The 8,734-nt window shown below is 39.3% G+C and overlaps 2 pseudogenes; both read right to left on the bottom strand.

Moving 5' to 3' along the window:
• Positions 1–583: 583 nt before the first annotated feature.
• On the bottom strand, positions 584–1,290 carry LOC102496218 (transmembrane gamma-carboxyglutamic acid protein 2 pseudogene; annotated as a pseudogene).
• A 4,663-nt stretch (positions 1,291–5,953) lies between these two features.
• LOC102495815 (NAD(P) transhydrogenase, mitochondrial pseudogene) overlaps positions 5,954–8,734 on the bottom strand; it is a 19,298-nt pseudogene continuing 16,517 nt past the window's right edge.

The raw sequence follows: 8,734 nt of genomic DNA, 5'->3' as shown, positions 1-8,734 counted from the left end.
AGGGGGGGCGGGCGGCGGGGTGTCTGGCTGCGCTCCGCTTCCTCCCACAATCCCGTGCAAATGCAAAAAAAAAAAGAAGAGAGCGAGCCAGTCTGAGCGCAAGCAGGGCCTGCGGGTGTAGGGCGCAGCGTTTGCACAGAAAACCAGCTTCACCGCGCACGGATGCGCCCCGTTTTATGGGTGTTCATTAGAATTTTATTTTATTTTTTGCATTGTTTGAGCTCTTTTTGGTTTCCTTTTCCGTGGGTTTATTAGGGGAACGGCTCAACTCCAGTTCCCCAGTTGCACTGCAAGCCTTGCCCCCACCGACCATGCTTACAAATATGCCCCCCACCCTTTCCCAGGGGTTACAGAGCGCCCCGGAGTGCGCATGGGGAGTGCCCGAAGACGTGCGTGTGCACAGGCGGGGCTCTGCGTGTGCGTACCCAGTGGCTCTGGAGGGCGATGGTCAGCTCATATCTGCCGGCGTACGCAAAACCGCACACCCTGCTGCACGCCTAGCTCCGAGTTTCCACACGCGCAAGTCCCCCCCACGAGGGGCCAGAACGTGGGAACATGTTGACCGGGGATATGCGTGTCCGTACGCACGGAAACACATGTGCCAGTGTAGGCATCGGGCTAGAGGATCCCTACTCCCACCACCCCCTAAGCTTGGCTCGGGAGTCTAAGAGGCCTGGGGGCTTCCGGAATCCGATGTCAATCACGGCCAGGGCTAAAGGAGCCCGGGCTCCGCAGCAGTTCTTCAGTGGGCCCTCCTAAGGCTGGTGTAAGGTGGCGGAGGTGCATCGTGCACACCTGAGGCTGCCAGCGCCTGCTCATATGTGGGGAGGCCTGGGGGTAGGGGTGGAGGCAGGGGCACTGGTGGGCCGGGAGAGTTCAGAGGGCTAATGAGCCCTGCCTCTTGAGGACAAGGCTGCAGGCCTTGTCGCTGTCACCAGTGCAGATACCAAAAGGCTCCCAGGCCAGCCAGCACGATGAACAGGATGCCAGACGTCAGCCCCACTGCCAGGCCTGCCACATCCACCCGTGCACGCCCTCCCTTGCCGTTGTAGATGTAGTTCTCCCAGAAACGCTCCGTCATGGTGTTGTCCTCGAAGTACTCGCAGGCCTCCTCCCAGGAGCACCGCTCCTCCAGGCACTCACGTTCCAGCTTCCCCAGCGTGGACAGCTCCAGGTCCCAGTGATTAGCTCGCCTGACCCGGCCACGGCCATGGCTGTGCCCAGGACACTCGGAGCCCCCGGGGCATCCAGGAAGACTTCTGGGCCTTGGTTTTGCCCCGCACTGGTCATGCCGCAATCCCTTCTCCTCCATTCTCCTCTTGGGATCTTGGGCATGCATGCACACGCACCCAGCGTGAGTTTTAAGCCACCAGGTCCGGGACGCGAACCACGGTCGACTACATGGGAGTCCAGCAACATAGCCGTTATGCTAACTGCTGGCTCCCCATCACTACAACTTGTAAAGTGAATTTACCCAACATGAATGCACTTCACACCAGTCCAATTGAAGACATCATACACATTATCAACAGATAATCATCCACTTCAGTTTCCCATAAATGTTTAGCCTACTTTTCTCCTTGATTCTCTTCCTCTCGTTCTCTCCCCCTTCCTCAACCCTCTTATGACACTGTCTCCAGTATCCTTAAACATTTTCTATGCTTCTATATATACTAATCTTTCAGTTTCCACCATAGAATGTGAACAGTTGGTATGTATTAAGTGGGGAAACACAATATCTCTCTTTCATAGCCTGGCTTGATTCAATCAGCAGTAAGTCTTCCATATTCTCCAACTTCCTATGAAATGCTAGGGGTTTTTTTTCCCCCTGGCTGAGTAGAGTACATGTGCCACATTTTCTCAATCCATTCAGCTGCTTGTGGACATTTGGGATGGCTCCATATCTTAGCCATTTTGAATAATGCCACAATTAACATAGAAGTACAAGCACTTTCTGGCTGAGTGTTCTCCTGTCCTTTGGGTAGATACCCAGGAGTGGAATTGCTGGATCATATAGTAGTTCTATTTGTAGATCTTTGAGGAACCTCCATATAGCTCTCCACAGTGGCTGGGTTAATTTACATTCACACCATCAGTGTAGGAGTGTTCCCTTTTCCCCACAACCTCACCAATATTATTTTTTTTAAACTTAGCCATTCTGATAGAGAGTAGGTGGTATCTCATTGTGATTTTGATTTGCATCTGTCTTGTGATGAGAGATGTTAACATTTTTTCATATGCTTTTTCACTGCTCATATGTCTTCCTTAGTTGTTTGTTCAGTTCATTTTCCCATCTTCTAATTGGGTTGACTATTTTTGTCTGACTAAGCCACTTGAGTTCCCTATGTATTCTGGTTATAAGTCCCTTATCTGGGGTATAGTTTACAAAAATATTCTCCCATTCTGAGGTTGTCAATTGACACTAATTACTGTGACTTTTGCTGTGTTAAAAGTTCTTAAAATGAGGTAATCCCACTTATCTATTCTTGGGATTATTGCCTGAGCATCAGGGATCTTATTTAAGAAGTCTTTGCTTTGGAACGGCAGATGTCATTATGGTTAAGGGTGCAGGACTCCCACATGTATGACCGTGGTTCCAGTCCCAGACCTGGTGGCTCGCTCTCTCTCTCTATCTCTCTCTCTCTCCCTCTCTCTCTCTCTCCCTCTCTCTCTCTCTCCCTCTTCTCCCACCTTCTTCCCACACTGTTTCCAGTATCTGTAAACATTTTGCATGCTTCTATATACACTAATCTTTTAGTTTCTGCAGCAGAGTGTGGACGGTCAGTATATAATAAGTGAAGACACACGATGTCTCGCTTTCATAGCCTAGTCGGCTTAACTCAGCAATAAATCTTCCATATTCATTGACTTTCTATCAAATACCAGGATCTTGTGTTGTTTTGTTATGGCTGAGTACTATTTCATAAAGTATGTGTGCCACACTTTGCGTTATTATAAGCCACTGGGTCCAGGACTCGAACCATGTTCAGCTACATGGGAGTCCAGTGTCGTAGCCATTACTCCAACTGCTCGTCCCAAATAAAATAATTCTTTAAAACTTTTTTAAGAAAAGGAATTTTTTGCTTACTCTGATGTCTCCTAGAGTTTCCTCAGTGTTTCCAGCAGTAGCTTTATATTTTGACTTCTTAGATTTAGAACTTTGAGTTCATTTTTGTTACTGGTGAGTGATAGGGTCCAGATTCATCTTTCTGCATAGATAACAAGTTTTACAAACACCATTTACTAATGAGGTTTTCCTTTTCCAACTGGATTGACTGTCTATTTTCAGTTGACTGTGTGATTTATGGTTTATTTCAGGGGTCACTCTTCTATTCCATTAGTTCACATGTCTTTTTTGTACCAATACTGTACTGTTTTGATTATCATAGATTTTTTTATTTTTTTATTATCATCATAATCTTCTTTATATTACATTGGATTACATATAACTTTACAGTGTATTACATTGCTTTTTCAAAAGGGAATGCCATGCGTGTCAGTCAATACAGACATTAATCTCCCCGCTTCAACATTCAATATCTTTTCTATGTTTTCCCCAATGATTATTATTATTATTCTAATTATTTTCTTAAAACAGTCAATCGCTATTTCTCATTTTGCTTGTAAAAATACTTTGCCCATCATGAAGTACTTCTCAGCAATCCCACTTCTGGGTATTTACCCAAAAGACAGGAGAACGCTCAGTCAGAAAAGTGCTTGCACATCAATGTTTATTGCAGCATTATTCAGAATTGCCAAGACATGGAACCAACCTAAATGCCCACAAACTGATTATCATAGATTTTTAATATATTTTGGAGTAATGGAGTGAGATGTCACTTACTACACTCTTTTTGTGCTTGATTGCTTTGGCAATACAGGGTCTTTTATGATTCCAGAAAATTTTACAATTGTCTTTTCTGGATCTGTGAAGGATATCTTTGGTGATTTTATTGGGATTGTGTTAAATGTGTAGATTAATTTGGGTAGAATTGCCATTTGGATTATATTAATTCTTCCAATCCAAGAACATGGAATGTCTTTTCACTTTTTTGTGTCATTTTCTATTTCCTTTTGTAGATTTCATAGTTTTCATGATAAAACTCTTTGTCTTCTTTTGTTAGATTTCTTCCTAGATATCTTATGCTTCTGTGGTTATGATAAATGGGATTACTTTCCTCAGTTATACCTTAGTCTGCTTGAGTTAATATATATAACTGTTACAGTTCGTTTATGTTGATTTTGTATCCTGCCACTTTATTCATTTATTACTTCCAGGAGTTATTTTGTGGATACCCTTGGGTCTTCCTTGTATTCAATATGTCATCTGCAAATAGAGATAATTTCACCTCTTCTTTCACTATTTGATAGCCTTTTATTTTATTTTATTTTATTTTATATTTTATTTTCTGATTGCATTGGCTAGGACTTCCAGCACTTTATTGAAAAGGAGTGGAGAAGGTGGGCAGCTTTGCTTTGTGTCAGTTATTAGTAGAAAAAATCTTTCAGCTTTCCCCTATTTGGTATAATGCTAGCTGTGGGTTTATCATAGACATCATTTTTTTTTTTGAGAAATGACCATTCTATGCCAATTTTGCTGAGAGACTTAAGTATGAAAGGATACTGTTTTTTTCTCAAATGCTTTCTTAGCATCAATTGATATCATATTGTTTTTCATTTCTTTCTGTTAATATAGTATATTATGTTTATTGTTTGCATATGTTGAACCATCCTTACATCCTTGGAATAAAGCCTACTTGGTCGTGGTGTATAATCTTCATATATATTATTGGATACAATTTGTTAATATCTTTGAAAACTTTTACTTCTATATTCATCGGAAATATTGGTGTATTTGTTAATATCTTTGAAAACTTTTACTTCTATATTCATTGGAAATATTGGTCTGTATTTTTTATTCCTTGTCATGTTCTTTTCTGTTTGGGGAATGAGGGTGATGGAGGCTTCATAAAATAATTTGGGGAGGACTGTTTTATTATCTATTTTTTCCTATTTTTTCTTTATTATTATCATTTATACATTCATAACTTTTTATTTTTCTAATAAATTTTTTTTCCTGATCCCCTCTTTTCTTTCACACATTTTATTACCCACCCCTTTTTACCCACATCCTTCTGTCTTGTCTCTAATATCTACAGTTGGTCTCCCTGCTATTACACCTTCCAATCTTTCAGTTTCTGCTATACAGTGTATATATATGGTATATATGAAGTGAGGACATACAGTGCCTAACTTTCATAGCCTGGTTTACTTTGATTAGCATTAAATCTTCTATATTTGTCCACTTTATATCAAATGTCAGCACTTCTTTGTTTTTATGTCCAAGTAGTATTTTATAGAGTATATGCGCAACATTTTATAAATTCATTCATCCATTTTTGGACATTTGCTTAGATTCTAAGTCCTAACATTTGTAAATAACGCTATAATGAACATGCATGTGAAAGTGTTTTTCTGACTTCGTTTTTTACTATCATTTGGTTAAATACTTGAGAATGGAATCACTAGTCATATGGTAGTTATATTTGAAGGTTTCTAGGGCACACCTATATTATTCTCTACAGTGGTTGAACTTACCTACATTCCCACCAAAAATGTAGGAGGATTCCTCTTTCACTACAGCTTAGCTAGCACTTATCAGTCTTTTCTTTCTTTTTCTTTTTCTTTTTTTTGGGGAGGTGAGGTGGGGAGAGATATTTTTGCTATAGGGTATGTGCACTTGCCTGAAAGACAAAAAGTGAGAAATTACCCCTTATAGGGAATGAACACACCAAAATTCCTTCTCCTTTCTCCTTTCAGGAGTTTGTGCATGTATGCACACACACCTAACATGAGTTTCATGGCACTGGATCCAGGATTCGAACTGCAGTCAACCATGTCAGAGTACAGCATCTCAACCACCATGCTACCTGCTGGCCCCCATTCTTTATTTTTAGTCATTATGACTGAAGTTGAGTGGCATCTCCTTGTAGTTTTGATTTGCATTCCCCTTATGATAAAAGACATTGAGGAATTTTTCATATGCTTTATAGCCTTTCATATGTCTTCCCTGCAGAGTTGTCTGTTTAGCTCATTTGCCCATCTTTTGATCTGACTGATTATTTTGGGGGGGAAGATGCATGAGGTCTCTGCATTTTCTGGTTAACAGTCACTTCTCTGAGGCATATTTGGAAATATATTCTCCTATTCTGAAGGTTGTCTTCTAACCCTAACAGTAGTTTCTTTTGCTTTGCAAAAGGTTTTTAGTCTAATGCAGTACTGCTTGTCTATTTTTAGTTTATTTGCTGTGCTTTGTCAGTCTTATTTAAAATGTCTTTGCCTACTCTGATATCTCCAAGAGATTCTCCTCTGTGTTTTCCATCAGTAGTTTTATAGCTTGAGGTTTTATGTTTAGATCTTTTATTTATTTTGATTTTTATTCTGTGGGGGAGAATTGGATTCAGTTTCATTTTTCTGCAAATGGATATCCAGTTTTTCCAGCACCAGTTGTTGAAGATATTTTCTTTTCCCCACTGGATTGTCTGGTGCCCTTTGTCAAAAATCAGTTGGTTGTGTGTTTTGGGATTTATTTCAGGGTTGTGAATTATGTTCCATTAGTCTACCTGCCTGTTTTTGTGCCAATACTATGTTGTTTTTATTATCATAGCTCTGCAATGTATTTTAAGGTCAGGAAATGAGATGTCTTCTGCTTTATTCTTTTGGTACATTATTGCTTTGTTGATATGGGGCTTTTTATGATTCCAGACAAATTTCATGATTGTTTTTTATATTTCTGTCAGAAATACAATTGGATTTGCATTGAACTTGTAAATTAATTTTGGTAGGATTGACATTTTGATTATGTTTATTCTTCCAACCCAGAAACATGGCATATGTTTCCATTTATTTGTATCATTTTCTTTCTTTTTTTTTTCTCTTTTGGTTTTTGCCATAGAATGTGTGAACTTGGCAGAGAAAAAGGGAGACATAGTGAGAGGAAAGTGAGGAATCACCACCCCAGAAGGATGGCCTTGCTGCAATTCCTTCTCCTCTATTTTCCTACTGGAATTCTGGGCAAGGGCATACATGTGCCCAGTGTGATTTTAAAGCTGCCAGATCTGGGACTCAAACCACAGTCAGCCATGTGGGTGTTCTGTTCCTCAGCTACCACATCACATGCTGGCCTCATTTTTAATTTCTTTATTAGTTTTTTTTTTTTAGTTTCTTGTAGAGGCTTTTCTGCCTCTTTGATTAGGTTGATTTCTAGGTATCTTACATTTTTTTGTGGCTATTGTAAATGGAATTTCTTTCTTCAAATCTACCTCAGGTTGTTTATTGTTGGTGTATAAAAAGATCTATAGATGTTTGTATGTTAATTTTATATCCTGCCACTTTACTGTATTCGTTTATCACTTCCAGGAGGTGGTTTTTTTTTTTTGTGGAGTCTTTTGAATTTTCTATGAATACAGTCATATCATCTGCAAATAGATAATTTACTTCTTCTTTTCCAATTTGAATGACATATTTTAGTTTTTTGTCTGCATTAGCTATGACTTCCAGTACTATGTTGAAAAGGAGTGGAGAGTGGGCAGCCTTGTCTTGTTCCAGTTTTAAGTGAAAATGATATCAGAGGTTCTCCTTTCAGTATAATGATAGCTATGGGTTTTATATATATGGCTTTTATTGTGTTGGGGATTGTCCATTCTATGTCAGTTTTGCTGATAATTTTAATAATGAAGGGATGTTATATTTTATCAAATGCTTCTTTTGACTCAGTGGATATGATCATATTTTTTTATTCTTTTCTTTTGTTAATGTGATGTATTTTATTCATTGTCTTGCATATGTTAAACCACTTTTGCCTCCTTGGAATAAAGCTGACCTAGTTACAGTGTATAATATTTATAATGTGTTCTTGGATACAATTTGTTAATGTGTTGTTGAGAAGTTCTGCATCTGTATTCATCAGGTATATATGTCTATAGTTTTTTTGTTTGTTTGTTTGTTTGTTTTGGAGAGGTTTTCGCTACAGGGTGCGTGCGCTCGCCAGACAGACAGAGAGACATAGAGACAGAAAGCAAGAAATCACCCCCCAGAGGGAATGGTCACGCTGCAATCCCTTCTCCTCCATTCTCCTCTTGGGATCTTGGGCACGCACGCATACACGCCCGGCGTGAGTTTTAAGCCACCGGGTCCGGGACGCAAACCACGGTCGACTATGTGGGAATCCAGCGACATAGCCATTACGCTAACTGCTGGTTCCCTATAGTTTTCTTTTGATGTTATGTCCTTATGTTTTTGGAATAAGATGATGGAGCATCCTAGAGTGAATTTGGGAGTGTTTATTCCATTTGGATTCTTAGAAATAATTTTAGGAGAATGGGGGTTAATTCTTTTTTAAAGTTTTGTAGAATTCAGAGGTAAAGTAATCGGAATCTGGCTTTCCGTTTGTGTGAGACTATTTTTGATTAAATTTCATTGCTTGTAATAGTTCTATTCAAGCTTTGTATTACCTCCTGGTTGACACTTGGTAAATTAAGTTTCTATATCTTTGAATTTGTAAAGCTTAATTTTAATCTCATCTAGATAAAATAGATTTTTATTTGTTTATTAGTGACTAATCAATCATAGTATTCTCTCTTGATCTTTTGTATTTCTGTTGTGTCTATTGTAATATTGCCTGATTCATTTCTTTTTTTTATTTTTTTAAATTATTTATTTGCATTCATTCACA

Source organism: Tupaia chinensis, unplaced genomic scaffold, assembly GCF_000334495.1.
Source record: "Tupaia chinensis unplaced genomic scaffold, TupChi_1.0 Scaffold140338_1, whole genome shotgun sequence".
NCBI lineage: Eukaryota > Metazoa > Chordata > Mammalia > Scandentia > Tupaiidae > Tupaia > Tupaia belangeri.
Note: the sequence above shows the minus strand (reverse complement) of the source record. Positions and strands in the feature narration are given on the sequence as shown.